This window comes from Cyanistes caeruleus, chromosome 1 (assembly GCF_971803275.1).
Source record: "Cyanistes caeruleus chromosome 1, bCyaCae1.hap1.1, whole genome shotgun sequence".
Lineage (NCBI taxonomy): Eukaryota > Metazoa > Chordata > Aves > Passeriformes > Paridae > Cyanistes > Cyanistes caeruleus.
Genome location: NC_141701.1, coordinates 100,314,512 through 100,329,575, shown reverse-complemented (window position 1 = coordinate 100,329,575; position 15,064 = coordinate 100,314,512).

Here is a 15,064-nt window from a genome sequence, read left to right as displayed (position 1 = left end):
TTGATTTCCTTGAGGGCGGGGAGGCACTGCTTGCACTGGGCAAGCACCAACCATATGAAGATTAAAAAGGTCAGGTGCTGCATCCTGGATGAGGCAACCCTTGATGTATGAACAGAGTGGGAAATGAGATGCTGAAGAGCATCACCATGGAAAGGGACCTGGGGATCCTAGTTGACAGAAAGCTGAAAGTGAGCCAGCAGTGCCTGCACAGCCAGGAGGGCCACCCATGTCCTGGGGTGCATCAGGCACAGCATGGCCAGCTGGACAAGGGAGGGGATTGTCCTGCTCTGCTCCGCACTGGGGTGGCCTCACCTTGAATACTGTGTGCAGTTTGGGGTGTCACAATGTAAGAAAGATACAAAGCTATTAGAGAATGTCCAAAGGAGGGCAGTGAAGATGGTGAAGGGGAAGACTTATGAGAAGTGGCTGAGGTCACTTGGTGTGTGGAGCCTGAAGAAGAGGTTTAGGTCAGATATAAGAAAAAGGTTCTTCCCCCAGGTAGTGGTTGGGCACAGGAACAGGCTTCCCAGGGAAATGGTCACAGCACCAAGCATGATACAGTTCAAGAAGTTTTTGGATAATGCTCTCAGGCACATGGTGACTCTTGGGGATGGTGTTGTTCAGGGCCAGGACTCAATGATTCCTGTGGGTCACTTCCAACTCAGCATGTTGTGTGATTCTGTGACCAGACACAGAGTGAAGGCTGGCAGGTCATTGCCCATCACCTGCACCACAGGCGTGCCCATAGTGGACACTTTCCACCCCACCAGGGAAAGTCTTTTGCAGAGAAAGGAAAAGCATGCCCTCAGGAAGCATGCAACTGAAGCCAGCAGCCAAGCAGCAGTTCCAGCTGAGCTGCATGGCTCACATGAATTAATCCACCCCTTTTAAAACATTCAAACGCTGATCTGATTTTGACTGCTCCCTGCACCCAGGCAGCTTTACAGCTTGGTGTGGTTTAAAGGGAAATTCCGACAGCACTTTCTCTGCAGATTCAGTTTATCCCAGTGCTGGCTCTCAGACCACCTGATGTGCATGTTATGTTTGTTTATTTTGCTGATATCTCGAGAAGGTCGTTGGCAGTCTGTTTCCTGCTCTTTGGATACATATGCTGCTGCAATCACTCTGCTCAATATACAGTGTGCAAGAAATGTAAAGTTCAGCAAACAAAGCAGACACACACTATTTGTGAATTGGAGAGTATTTTTTTCTTCCTTCTGCATTTTGACTCCCATGCAGCAGGTGCAAAAGGACCATCAAGCCTCCCTGTGAGAAGCCTAGCCTGACCTGACAGCAGTGCTCACAGCAGCAATCTCTTCTGCCCATAGGTGTGACACTGAGCCCTGAGGCTGCATGTCTACCAGGGTCTGATGGCACTGAGGTCCCAACCAGGGCCCCAGCTATGAAATCACTCCCCCAGTTTGGCTTTGCAAGCTTGGCCTGAGGGTGGGTCTCTGATGACTTCATTGCCGTGTAAGTCATCAAAATTCCAGCCATGCTCACCATGATACACTTTTTGGGTTTTGTGCTCCTGCACACGGACCTGAGGAAAGTAAACACATGTGAAAATTGTGCATGAGGTGTTCAAACCTGGGAACCCTCAGCTTGGCAGCTTGTTTCGTGCCTTAAAGCACAGTCAAACAGACATTTTTATCTTGGGTGTGGGGACTACTCTGCCATGGTGCTGTGGGAACCTCACCTTTGGGATGCACAGGAAACCTTGGGCCCAAGCTTGCAGCCTACCTTTGCAGCACCCACACATGCTCAGGAGATGAGATGGGTATGTCATTCTTCTGTGTAGCCATAGCCCAAGTGGTGCTTTTGAGGCATTTGAGAGAAAGCATGTCTCATGGTAAGAGGCTGTATTCAAGGAGCTTTAGTTGGCAACATGAATATTTTAGCTGGAGGAATTTGCTTTCTGTAGTAATTTTGGGGGTGATTAGGTTTGGTATGAATACCTAGACTGTTTTGCTGCAAAGAGAAGACATTTGGCTTGCTACTGCTGTTTTCATCTCAGCTTCATTATGTGACTGATCTGCTACGGTGCCTAGGCTCTGGACTAGAAACTTATTTTAATGTCTGAATGTTCAAATCAAAGTGTTTAAACAATAGGGAGTAAAGAAAAAAAAAATATCAGTATTTGTAGTTCCATAAAGAATTAGGGCATTTAGTATGAACCTGTATATTGAGCTGTCCGTGTATGGCCATCTGCTGGGATCATGCCTCCCAGTATTGGAGAGTGAAGTACATGAGATATGGAGGAGCTGGAAATATACACCCTAAGATAACACTTATTGAAGCCCCTGACAGCTATTCCAGAGGATTTCCCAGACCTGTGGAGTGTGAATATCTTGAAATTCGTGGGAGAAAGGGATAGCATACCAAAATTTGCCCATCAGAAAGTGCTGCTCCATCAGTGGTGAGAGACTGTGGTGGCTCTAGTAAAATTAATGGAGTTGCAGTAATGCAAAACTTTTGTGGCATTGCCATCAAACACTTTGCTTTTCTAGGAGTCATTAATCAAAGTTCTGACCTTTTCCCTGGGAAGTTTTATTTCTTTTTAACTCTATGAGGGTACCAGATGTGCTGTGTTACTGGGATTGTTTTAGCCATGCAGGGCATTTTAGGGTCTCATCTGATTTGCTGAAATCAGGATCTGTCCTGATTTCAATAAAACATTGGGATTTCCCACCTGTCATCTCCATTCTAGCAGCATGTCTATGTGGCTGAGCACATCCTCTCCTGCAGGAACCTCAAACCCCAGCTGCTGGTCACCAGAAGATGTGGCACAGACAATCATATTGCTGCCTTTCCATGGAAAGGTGTGTACTGTAGCAGCAGGAGGTCAGCAAGAGTAAGCCTGACATGTAGGGGGAAATGTCTTCATCTTCGCTTGCAGGCAAACACAGCAGAGCTGTGAGAGGGGTAGACTGTGTAAACCCACTGTGGAAGGGATAATAAAAGAGAAGAACCAGAAAATCCAGCAGAAGCAGAGTCAGTAGGATAGAGAATGAAGCAGGAATGGGAAGTGAAGGGTAAAAGGAATTACAGATTACATTTTTGGGGTTTTATCTCTGCAGAGACATGGTAAGGTTTGAAATGGGTAAAGATGGTTTATATAAATGATCTGAACTGGCAACACAGGTTTAAAAACTAAGTCTAGGATCTTCTGACACACTGAGGGAGCTGATCTTTAAGCTTGATATGAGACGCAAACCAGGAATGTTTGGCATGACTTCACATTTCCTAATAAAAGCCTCACATAGCATCCTACTCTTGTTAAAACAGCAGTAGAATTTTTAATGAGCAAGTGTTCAAGAAATTGCTTTAATGTCCTCCTCGAAAAACTTCCCCTCGTACCACAGCACTCTTTAATGCCATACATGGGATTGTAACTTTACAGCCTCCCTGGAGCAATTCATGGTGCTTAGCTGTCCCAGACCTGTGCAACTTGGTCACAGACCCTGTACCCTATCTCCTCTCCCTTGGGGTCTAGCAGAGAGTAAGCACCTCTTGTCCCTCTAAGTGGCATAAGCTTTTGCACTTCAGTTTGCATTCTGGCTGAGATGGAGAATGCTTCAAGCTCAGAATATTTAAGCCCTTTACATGTGAGATGTCCCACATGCAGGCAGTGCTCTGGCTGGGTGCAGACAGACTGGCTTCCACGGGCTCCCCATGAGCTCCTCCAGGTGACAACTCCTGCCCTTCTGCCCCACATCCATGCAGGTTACTACACATAACATGAAAATTAGGCCTGATAGGGAACTTCCTTAATCATCTTTTCCAGCTTCTGGAGCCTTCTTTTTTCCAGATGTGTGTTGTTGGGTTTTTTTCACCCAGCTGTTGGCTGTTGGGGTAAAAGAAGGAGGTGGCCTGTGCCACCATGGCTGATAGGTGTTCAGGAGGCTGATGCAGCTTCACATCAGGGCGGCTGGCAGGGAAATTATTCCCCTTATGCTGCCAGCTTGACTCTCTAGTCATAACTTGCTGGTCTGAAACGTTGTGAAATAAACCTATTTTTCTTACCCACTGGTGTAGGCCGAGGCTTATCCCATGTCTCCTGGCCCAGGTTTTCTATGTCCTAGATGTCTCTCATGTGTGCTGGATGCCTTCTATGTGCAGTCTTGATATCCTGGTTCTGTAGCTACCCGACATAATGAGCATTCCAGTGGAGCTTGGACATTGCCTTTTGTCCTTATTTTACGTATCTATTCGACAGCAAGGTAAAAACCCATGTGCACTGTGATCCCAGGCCACATGGATTTTGCTTCTTTTGTGACAAGCAGGCTTTCACTCTGTTTCCTGTGTACTTTGCACTGCTCCTTCTTTGGGCTCTTCACGAGAAGTTATCATGTCTCTCTGTCCCTTCAGCCGATGCTGAGTAACTATCAAAACCCCAGGAAAATGTCCCACGTTGTGTTGGTCCATGCTCTCTGATAAGCAGCATATTTGTGTCTTCTGTGTCTTTGACATGAATCTCTGTCTGTCTGTCTGTACTGCTGATGGTATTTTTTCAGGCATTCAAGGGAAGAAACATTGCCCCTGGATTCTCCTTTGGCACTGACTCACATGAATGCTGCTGCAGGGCACAGCAGGCAGTTGACTGAGCAAAGGGTGTTAGGTTATGACCCTCTACAGAACACAACATCAGGTCCCTGAGCATGCCTCCTCCCCTCATGTTCCTTAGAAGACCACCCTATCACAGAGAGCAGTGATATGCTGTGATCATACAGACCCTCTTACTGACGGTGAAAAGCCACCCTAGGCTGAGATTCTGGTCTTCTAAAGCTCTAGAATCTGAAAATTGGAAACTACGGTTTCATACTTCAAATTCTGTTTTCATGAACAGCTTACAGCAATCTTTTTTTGGATCAGCTCGTGGGAGTCCAGCCCCAGGTGTGAAGCACGTACCAGTCTCATGAGATAATTCCCAATCTGCTGGGATGGCTGCCAGTCACCCTGAAGCAGTATTACTTTTCCCATTCGGCTGGAAGGGATTAGCTTTTGTATGAGTTGCTTTGTGATCAGCCTGATTACTTGATCAGCCCTGGGATTTGCCTCTCTTGTGTCTTCTGGGGTCTTTTAGGAAAGATGTTGCTGATCCTTCATGCTATGGCCCACAGCAACTTTGACCCCCCCCAAGGGAGAAATGCTGTTCTCAGAAAAATTTGGGAGGCTCAGTGAGGAGATGGGTGTTTCTAGGGCATATGGGTATCTTACATGCTAAAGCTGGATTCCCAGCCACATGTGTTGTGGACATGTGTGACTCCTAAGTCTCAGCCTGAAACCTCATGCAGTAGTTTCCCATGTGTGACTTCAGGCCCTTCAGGCTTCTGCTCACTATTTCTCTTATGTTCCCAATAGGATGTGGTTCTGCACCTACTCTGACTACACAGGTGCTTCATGGCTCTCAGTCCTCTGTCTATTGTGCATCTTTCTCCTTGAAAGATTTTTTTATTGCCTTTTTCTTTTTCCCAGAATTTTTTCCATAGCCCCTGCTCTGGTGATTTCCTTAATGCTTTCTGTTTTCTCAGAATATTTTGATATCATAATCCTGAATTGCCTCTCTGTTGTCAGCTCCTTCTGTCAATAGCCTTGGTGGCTGGGAGTTGCTCTAATGAATGGTTCAGTTTACCCATCAGGCTGGGCTGATGCCAGAGGTATTTGTGACCAGCCAGAGGTACTGTGTAATTGCCAAAAGGTACAGCAGAGGTTGTAGGGAGAGCTCTTCCATCTCAGCATGTCTGGGTTCCCTTTTGTCATCACTAGCAGGAATGATTTGCCCAAAAGCCCTATGGAGTACATTTACACTGACACAAGTTCTCCAGCTGTGTAAAGGTGCAAGTCTGCTATACCTGAACTCTTCCTTGTCCCTGTTAGGCTGAAAGTTATAGTAGGAAAAAAAATGTAACTGCCAGCTCTTTCCTTAGAGACTCCACCATGGGTAATGGAGCTCAACATTTCAGCAGACTCAGGTTGCCAGCAGGGATCTGTTTTTAACCTTAGGTTATTCAGTGTGTCTGTCCTTGACATACATCTGTATATTCAGCAGGAAAACTGCACAAGGAACTGTGTTCTGTGTTCCCTTTTTTTACTGCTGAGAACACCAGACATGAAACTACAGCCAATCTGAGGCTTGCCCAGTTCTTCCTACATCTCTTTCCATAAACTTCAATTTATAGCCTCCCCTGTTTGGTGGGTTTCTCACAAAAGCCAGAATTTGCCCAGTGATCTTGAAGTGCTCTCTCCCTTTAAGGGTTTTCCCTGTACGTGGCTAAGGTATGGCAATGTGTCTTGCATCAGTTGTTGCTGTTTATCCATGTTCATAGGATTGCATTGCAGCTGATTCCACTTTCCAGGTGGAAGAAAATTTGTTTAACAGCACACTTTTAAACGTGGAAAGTTAAATACTTAGCTATCCCCTTCTGCAGCATGTGTGTGTAGTGATTGTCTGGAACATCTGCCAAGGTCTCATTGCAATCATAAGAAAAGGTCCTAACAACATATCTATTTAGAAAATGAGAGGATGGCTGTAAAGATTGCACAAGGAACACACAAAATTCAGTGTAACTGAATGCAAGGTGTATAGTGGCTTCTTCAGCCCTTTGGAGGTCTATGCTGTGCATGATGGTATGGCTAGCAAAATCAGAGCTGGCATGAAGCCATGTGTTGCTGTATACAAGCTAGAGTGACATTGCTTTTTTTTTGTTGTACAGATGTCTATACTTGCTCTATGATTCTCACAGATATATAGGGTGTGCCACCCTCTTCTTATCTTTTTTATTTTATTATTTTATTATTTTATTATTTTCTTTTCTTTTTCCTTTTCCCATTTTAGCATTTTGCCCTTACATCCTTGTGTGGGTTGGTTATTTCTCATTTCCTTCTTCTATCCTTCCTAGCTTGAAGTGTTTATCTGGACTAGACCCCTGTTCCTCAATAGCCTCCATGGAACATTAGAATCTCACGTTTTACACAACACTACAGTCCTCATGAAGGAATCCAGGTTCATGAGTGGATTCTATTATTCTCAGCCTGCAATACCAGTATCTATTCAGTCCCTGTGGTCTTGAGGAGTAGGAAGAGAGCTGGTTGAAGGGGGATAAGAGAGGACCACTATTTTGCATGGTTTCATTCCTCTGGGGTGAGAGTCTGCTAATGCAGACTGCCAGACTTCCCAGCTGCCGCAGGACTCTCAGGATTACTCAGCAGCTTCTCTCTCACATCTTGTCTTTTTTCAGAAAGGAGATGTTTTTTTCTCCTCTTTCTTACCTTCCATGGTTCACCCTGCTTACAGATTCAGGTTACTCTTCTTCAGGGCTTTTGCAGTGATATCTGGCTAGAAATTAATCTTTCTGGTGATCTCTCCCTCCATGTTAGCTACTTGCCTCCTTTTTATGTACTGTATCCTTCACCTTGTAAACACATGTTTTTATTTACTATTGGACTCACTGAAATAACCCCTGCCACAATATTTACTGCGTTTGTGCTGGGAAGGTAGGGTGGATTAAAAACATTCAGAAGAAAAGCAATTGGAATTTGCAGAAGCCTGTGGCCTTGATAGTGCTTTTCTTTGAAAAACCTTATCTAAAATATGTGAAACAAAATAGGCTTTTATGAAAACAATTGATCATAGAGGTGTTAGGTGTGAGCAGACACAGACTGGTTTCCAAGCATTTCCTCTGACCCCTTCCCAGCCTCATTCCACATGCATTCCTCCAGCTTCCAGGAGGGCTATGACTTGCTGAATCACCAGCTGCCGACAGCCCTGGTGGGATGGAACAAGACTGCTCTCTGCATCATCCATGGGAAGGAGAGAGAGCTGCTGCTTCTCCCTGCTCATTTGCTCAGGGGCACCAAGGGAAGAGTCCTGGCTGACTGGAGCAAGGCAGGGCAATATAAGCAAAATAGGGCACTTGAAGAGGTGCAAGCTGCAGTGGAGCTTGAGTGCTTCTCTGTCCCACTTTCTCCCTTAGGCATGGAGATATAAAAAGCTGAAAGTTTAGCATTATAATACAGTGACATATTCAGTTTTGAAACATGCTCCTGATACCACGAGACATGTAAACCCCACAAATCTTTTCTCTTTTAGCTGTGTGTCGCAATAGCTCCTATGTAAGCTTTCTGTAGAACTGATCAGTGAAACCCTAAGTCCCTGAAGTCAACTGGAAAGCTCTTGTTTTCCTGGACAGTGCAGGGCAAGACCACTAGCAAGGCTTTTTTATCTTTGTATATGTTGCAACACTGACTATAGATTCATTTTTATTCTGTGTTCAGGTCCTTCCAGTCTGTTATTGTTAAATAGTATCTGGTTATCATGACTGCATGGTAATAGTAGAATATGGCAAGTGGAATAGCATTAACTGCTCTGAGCAAGAAGTAATTCAATAGATAATTACACAGGAGAGAAATGAACAAATCATGAGTTAGCTAAACATTTTTGCTAAAAATAAGGTATTTTGGATGGATTTAGATATAAGATTTTGCTTATTTGGCACAACAATGCATCATGCTGCCCTTGTTATGGGCATTATAAGAGTATAGCTGGCTGGGGGATATTAATCCTCCAAATTAATGGTTTCCACTTTAAATACACTTTAGATTAATATTTGCTCCATGGAATTTGGGGTCTTGGATCAGTTTTCTGGGAGAATATTAAGAAAGCAGACTTTATCTGTAGAAAGGCCCTCCTTTCTGCAGACACTTTAATCAAGACCCACCTAGAAAATCACTTCATCGCTCTAGCATTTTTTCTCTGATCTTGCATCTGGGATGCAAGCATCCTTCATAGTTTATGTGATAACAATAACTGGCTCGTGTGGAATCAAGCTGAACAAATATATATGAGTACAGATCTGGGACATGGCCTTCACTTGTGTGAATCAAAGATTTTTCTGGAAAGGGAAAATCGTTGTTAGTGCTGTAGCTCTCCAGATCAAAATATGTAACACTTTCTCAAACTGTCTCAAAATGAATACAAATTTCAGGTTTCTGGTTTAGAAAGTCAGTTTCAGTCACCTTGAAATTTGCATTAATTTTCACACCTGGAAACAGAAAAATCTTACAATAACCACAGCTTTTGTGCAGATAGATCAGAGCAGATACATCATCTATACGTTGATAGTGTTGCCTAATTTCTGCAAACAGATTACAATTAGATTAAAATAGATTTAGTGTATTAAAATAGATTTTAGACAGACTTCTGGAGGTTGCACACCCAAGTTGGAAAAGGGCTTAAATACAAGAAAACAACCTTGAATGGGAATATTTTCAAGGCTTACCAAGTTAACATCTGGCTATAAACTCCGGGCAGTACTCCGGCCCCTTGCTGTGAAGCTGAGGACAGACTCCAGGCTTGTTTTGGGGTTTATGTTTGTGAGAGCACTGGATGATTCAAGGCCATATGCATTTCACCAAGGTTTCCAGGGCTGGGTCCTCAGGGAAGGGTGGTGGATGTGACGGCAGAGCACGTGTCTCCCCTGCCTCTCCCCTCTGAGCTCCTTGTCACTGTCCTCGCCCCCATCACTGTCAGAGGCCTCAAGTCAGCTTTCTTTGTGTGCAACCCACTGAGGCCAGGGAGTTCTTTGCATTTACTCGAGTATTGGGTGAGTCCTGTTTGTTCCACTTTTTTAATGGGATCCTGCAGTGCCATCCAGGTCACTGTATTTTTTACACCATCAACTCTGACCCATCCAGTGGGACAGAAAAACCTTTGATTGATGCGTTGTCAGAGCAGCCTTTGGACCAAATCCACTCTTGTACTGATTTTCATACTGGTGTGAAAGTTGACTTCCTTGGAGCTACTCTGGAGTTGCATCAGTGTAATTGAAAGTGGAATCAGACATCAGAGTGTCCTTTATTTCCCTGGCTGAGGAGAACTGAGTTATCAGTGTGAACATTTGAATGTGAATGAAGCCAGAGAAATGGAATTCTGTAGCCAAAGGCTTCAGTGAAGTGCCTTCACAAGTGTTTAACACAGGCTGGTGACTGTCTTTTATTCATAAATTCAATACTAAGGAGGAGTACACCCTGCCACTTAATGTGTAAAATCACAATTAACGTACTGTAATGGACTTTAGAGGGCAAACCCTGTAGAAATGATTTATATCTCATAAAATATTACATTAAACCCTCTCTTTCTTCTGATTTTTTTTTTTTTTTTTTGGTCATATTTCCCCTTTCTGCCTGTGTTTTAAATGCAATTTTATTTCTTTGTTTTATGCTTGTGCAAAGCTGTAGGACAGCTGGAACAGTGGAGGAAATGTAGGAAAAGAAGGATTTAGGCAAAACAGCCATTTTGCTGTGATGAGATCCTGTGGATGTAGCACATAGTTTTCTCTTTGCCACTAGCCTTTAAAGAACAATAGTACACTGAAGAAAGGGAGACAAAAGATTGGGACCTCTCTGTCTTCTGATTGCTCCTTCCTTCTTTTCTTGGCAGATGCAGAAGCAAAATCCCAATATCACAAACTCTAGCAATAGCTGTCAGTCTGTTGTGGTTAGACCTGTGAAATCCTACATGTGGCAGCCAAACAATGTGCTGTGATAAGTCAGCAGGGGCAGCTGGGTTAAAAGGGATGGCAAAAGTAGCAGTTGATACTTTACCTACCTCAGCATCACCTATGAAGGTCCACAAAGGAGCTTGGCTATTTGGTGCAATTCAAATGTATCTCTAACTGGGTTGAACTTACCTCAGTTGTAAGGAGAATTTCTTTATTATTCACTGGTGATTTGTGATGCCAACCTGAAATTTTTACCTGCAGCTTTGATAGAGATTAAGTGGTTGAGGCTTTTGCTTTCAGGAGCACAGGATAGTCAGTTAACCAGGGACAGTCCACCTCTGACAAATATTGTCAGAAGATTAAGTGTGGCCCTGGGTTGTGCTTGCACATTGTGCAGTTGTAAGTTGCTTGGAAAGAATGGACACAACTTCTCACTGAAGTAAACAGGCACAGTTCCACTGACTTGGTATGAAGCTACCCCAGTTCAAACTACACAAAGGTTTAGCCTGTGGTGAAATGCTCTTCCTCACACCCCACCCATCCCCTCCAAATACTCCACTAGATTTCCTGGTTTTACAGAGGCTATTTAATATCTGGTAAATGAAAGGAAACATACAAAAGTAGAGGGCTGAATCTGTGATTAATGGGTAAGGATCCCTGGCTTGTACCACGCACAGCACAATGAAGATGGAAGGTCAGGAAACCACTGTTGAAATTTTTATGCTTTCTCATGTGGCCATACCAAAACTGCTGTCAGTGTTTTAGAGATGCTCTAGAATTTGATTATTCCTGTGTGCTCTGCATTTGTCATCTATGAAAGGATAAATGCAGCTTATTTGCTGCTAAACCTCTTATTGGGTAAGAACTGTAGACACAATCAATTGAAATTTGAAACTGTTGCTTCATTGTAAACAAGGATAGTTGCAATTAGGAGCAGGAGATGCATGTCAAAGAGTGCCAGCTCTGATGACAACGTTATTAAATGAAAATAATTTTAACTCTACTGCTCAGCTGTAAAGGACCTAACAAATCAAACGGAATTTTGATCTAAATAGTTGGGAATCCCACCTGAGAGGGTTAAACAAATTCCTGTCCATCTTTTCCTAGATTCTATACAGGATCAAGATTACATTCTATTATCCTGGTTCTTGAGACAAGAATATTCATAGCTCTTAGAGATCTTCTGGCTGTGTATGTGTGTATGAGCATATATGTTTTGACATTACAAACAGAAAAGGGGAAAGAGAACAATATAGCTTGATGTGAAATTCAGGGTTGAGAAGAGGAAGGGAGAGCAGTAGTTCAGGAAGTTTTTTTTTTTCTCCTCCAGCAGTCAGTATATCATAGCTGAAATCAAAACCCTATAGCAAGCTCCCTGAAGGAAGCGGCATAATAAATAGGTCTTTAAGGTCCCTTCTGAATGACACCGAATGAATGCCTCTCTCTTTCCCCCTCTCTTCTCCCAAGGTAGAATTAGAAAATGATTCTCCACGTAGAGATATGTGATCCGTGCTAATGGCAGCAAATGAGAATGCCAGCTGCTGTTTCACCCTCTCTTGCACCCCTGCCCTGCTCCCACCTCCCCACAGCCACTCTGGCAGTAGTTTCATGCTTTATTTCAGACCTACTGTTTGAATAATGATAATAATGTCTTGCACTCCTGTAGTGTCTTTCATCTGAGGACTACAAAGCTGTTTTACAAACGTTAGCACTGTAGGGGTTCATTCAGCAATGTACTAAAGATGATCACAGAATGAACATACAGTCCTATAATCACGCAGTTGATTATTTACTCCTTGCAAATCTATGTCATCTACATCTATATCCATCCCACAGTAAAAACTTTGTGACCATCTTTACAAGATTCAATGAATATATGCAAGTTAAATGCATAGAAAAAATTTAAAGGAAAACTTACTGCAGTCTTCCCAGGAGGAGGGATACTATTTATTCTCTCCCTACTACAGAATGAAAAACGGAAAATGCTGAGGTATTTGTGCGTCATTATCTAAGAGAGGTTTGTGTCTGTTCCAGCAGGAAGTTGTGTTGTCTCTACAATCTGAATTAAAATTTCTGTGTCCTTGATGCAAGGTACCAGGTCCAAATAACCCTGGATTTTGTGACCTGGGAGAGGTTGAATGTACACCCTTGAAACAAGGTCCTCTGTATTCTTAGAAAGTTTGGGATTCCTGAGCTGAGCCATGCAGCTTGCAGTTCCCATCTAATCTAAACTTCATGAGATGTATTTTGTTGTGTTGTCCTGTTATTTTTATGCAGGGTAAGGCCAAATTCTGCCCTTTTTGCTGTTGATAAGCAAATTTCACTACTTGCAGTTCCCATAAACAAATGCATGTCTGCTTGTTATCTTTCCCTGCCAAAGCTTCAAATTTTTGCTGGGAAATTCCACAACTGGGCTTTTTCTAATCAATTTTACATCAGCGTAATAGGATCTCTTATGGCATATCAGAATTTTATTTTCTTCTGTCTCTATCTCAATCATAGAGAAGTTGAGAGGGAATGAGAACTAGGCTAATCCAGATATTTTGAATTCAAAATTAAAAAAGAAATTTGAGCTAAAAATGAATGTGTATAACTAAACAACATACCTTTTTTACAATTTATCTAATAACTCACTGGATTTTGACCAAGTGACTAAAGTCAGGCTTTTCAAAAGATTGTGTGAATTTTGTTCCCTTCCATGTTTAATGCTCAAGTGAAAACACAGAAAACCTGCTTTCATTGTCACTGTCCCAGGTTATTATTATGTGCTCAACATCCATAACTATACACTGCAGTTTGAGAAGATCCTGTGGTCATATAATCACCTAAATAAACTCCAGATAAGGTCCATATGGGCCTTGAGATGAGTGTCATAAATTTTGATTCCTCAGTGAAAAAACCAGCTCCATAGAGATTTCTGGAATCTTCAGATTTTGAGACAGGCCATGCCTTATGCTTGGATTACACAGCTGTATTTTCTTCTTATAATTTGTAAAATTTTTCTGGAAAAAGTAGGCATAAGAGCTGTACATCAATAAACTGGTTTGTAAAGATTGTTTAGGTCTCAGATGAGACAGAATCACTATCTTTGAAGATTCGTTCAACCTGGGATTGCAATCCACAGTGGAGTGAATCCCAGATGCACAGAAGAACTTGGCACTGCTCAAGGGAGGTGTTTTTTCAAGAACTAGCTGAAAGGTGCCAGGAGGAAGCAAAATGGAGCCAAGGAAACTCCAGGGCTGCTTGAAACTTCTCCAGGTTGTCCCCTGTTCGAAACACCTGTCTAAGATACCTCCCCACCACTCCTCTCTGAATGTTTGCCTCCAGCCACTTCTGATTCATGGACCTGTAAAAAAAAAAAAAGGAAAGCATCCCATGGAGGTATGGGCCCCTATGCGGGGTCATTTAGCCTGGTGACATTGACTTTCTGAAAAGCATATTGATATTTCATGCAGGTGTTCCCCCAGGGGTGTAGCTTCCAGCTTTTCCATGCTTCACACACATCTGCAGCTTCACTGCGCCCTTAGGTTCCCTGGCCACCGAGACCAGGCACAAAGTCAGAAGGCAGCATGCACTGGGCTCTGGTCCCTACCCCTGTACAAGCTGTATGCCTTGAGCAGGGAGCTTCAAGAGACTCAGCTGCATAGATGAAACCTGAGTTACCTTTTGGAGACTCCTAGGACTTTCCCACAAGGATGGAAGCCTTTCTCCCATGGGTCTTGCAAAACATTTGTTAAAAACCACTGAATTGCACTGAATGACGTCAAACATTTTACTTCCATATGCCATTAGGCATATGGAAGTAAAAGCTAAAAGCTGGATATGAGAATCTAATGACAGAAGCTAAAGGCAACGAAGGACATACTGGTGCAATGCTGAAGAAAATGTGTTTCATGCAGGAATGGCAAAGTTACATTTTTCCATTATCTTCAGGAAGGCCCCACAGTCCTTGTTGGAAAGGCATGAGAGTGACGCAAAATATTGTGAGTGGCTGAGTTGTATGGTAATCAAAACCACCCTTGACGTAGCAGGATATATATATATATATATATATATATATATATATATATATATATATATATATATATATATGTATGAAAAATTATTCTGCTCCAAGGCCATGCTTCCACCCACAGAACAGTCCCCAGGATGCTGGGGAAGATTACTAAAATGACTTTCTGTATTGTTGTGATGTTCTTGGACCACCACAGGTTTCTTGGTATTTTGGAAGTGCCAGCGAGGGGAGACTGGGTGGTGCCTGCCTATAGCAGCTGCAGAGATACATTGCATTACTGTAAATTCCTGATTGGGCTGGGAGACCTCCCATGGAAACAGAGGTTCAATACCTAAATCGCCTCAAGGAGCCTGCCAGCAGCCTCCTTGCGTAAGGAGCAGCGTTTAACAAGGTCACAGACGGGGATGTGCACGTCAGCACCCACCTCTCAGGCAAAGGACTGGTTCTCAGATGTGTGCCTGTGCATACTGGCAATGCCCAGTGCAAAATGCAATTAATTTCCTTAGCTACTACTACACTGTAAATAATATGATAGCACCAGTATTTT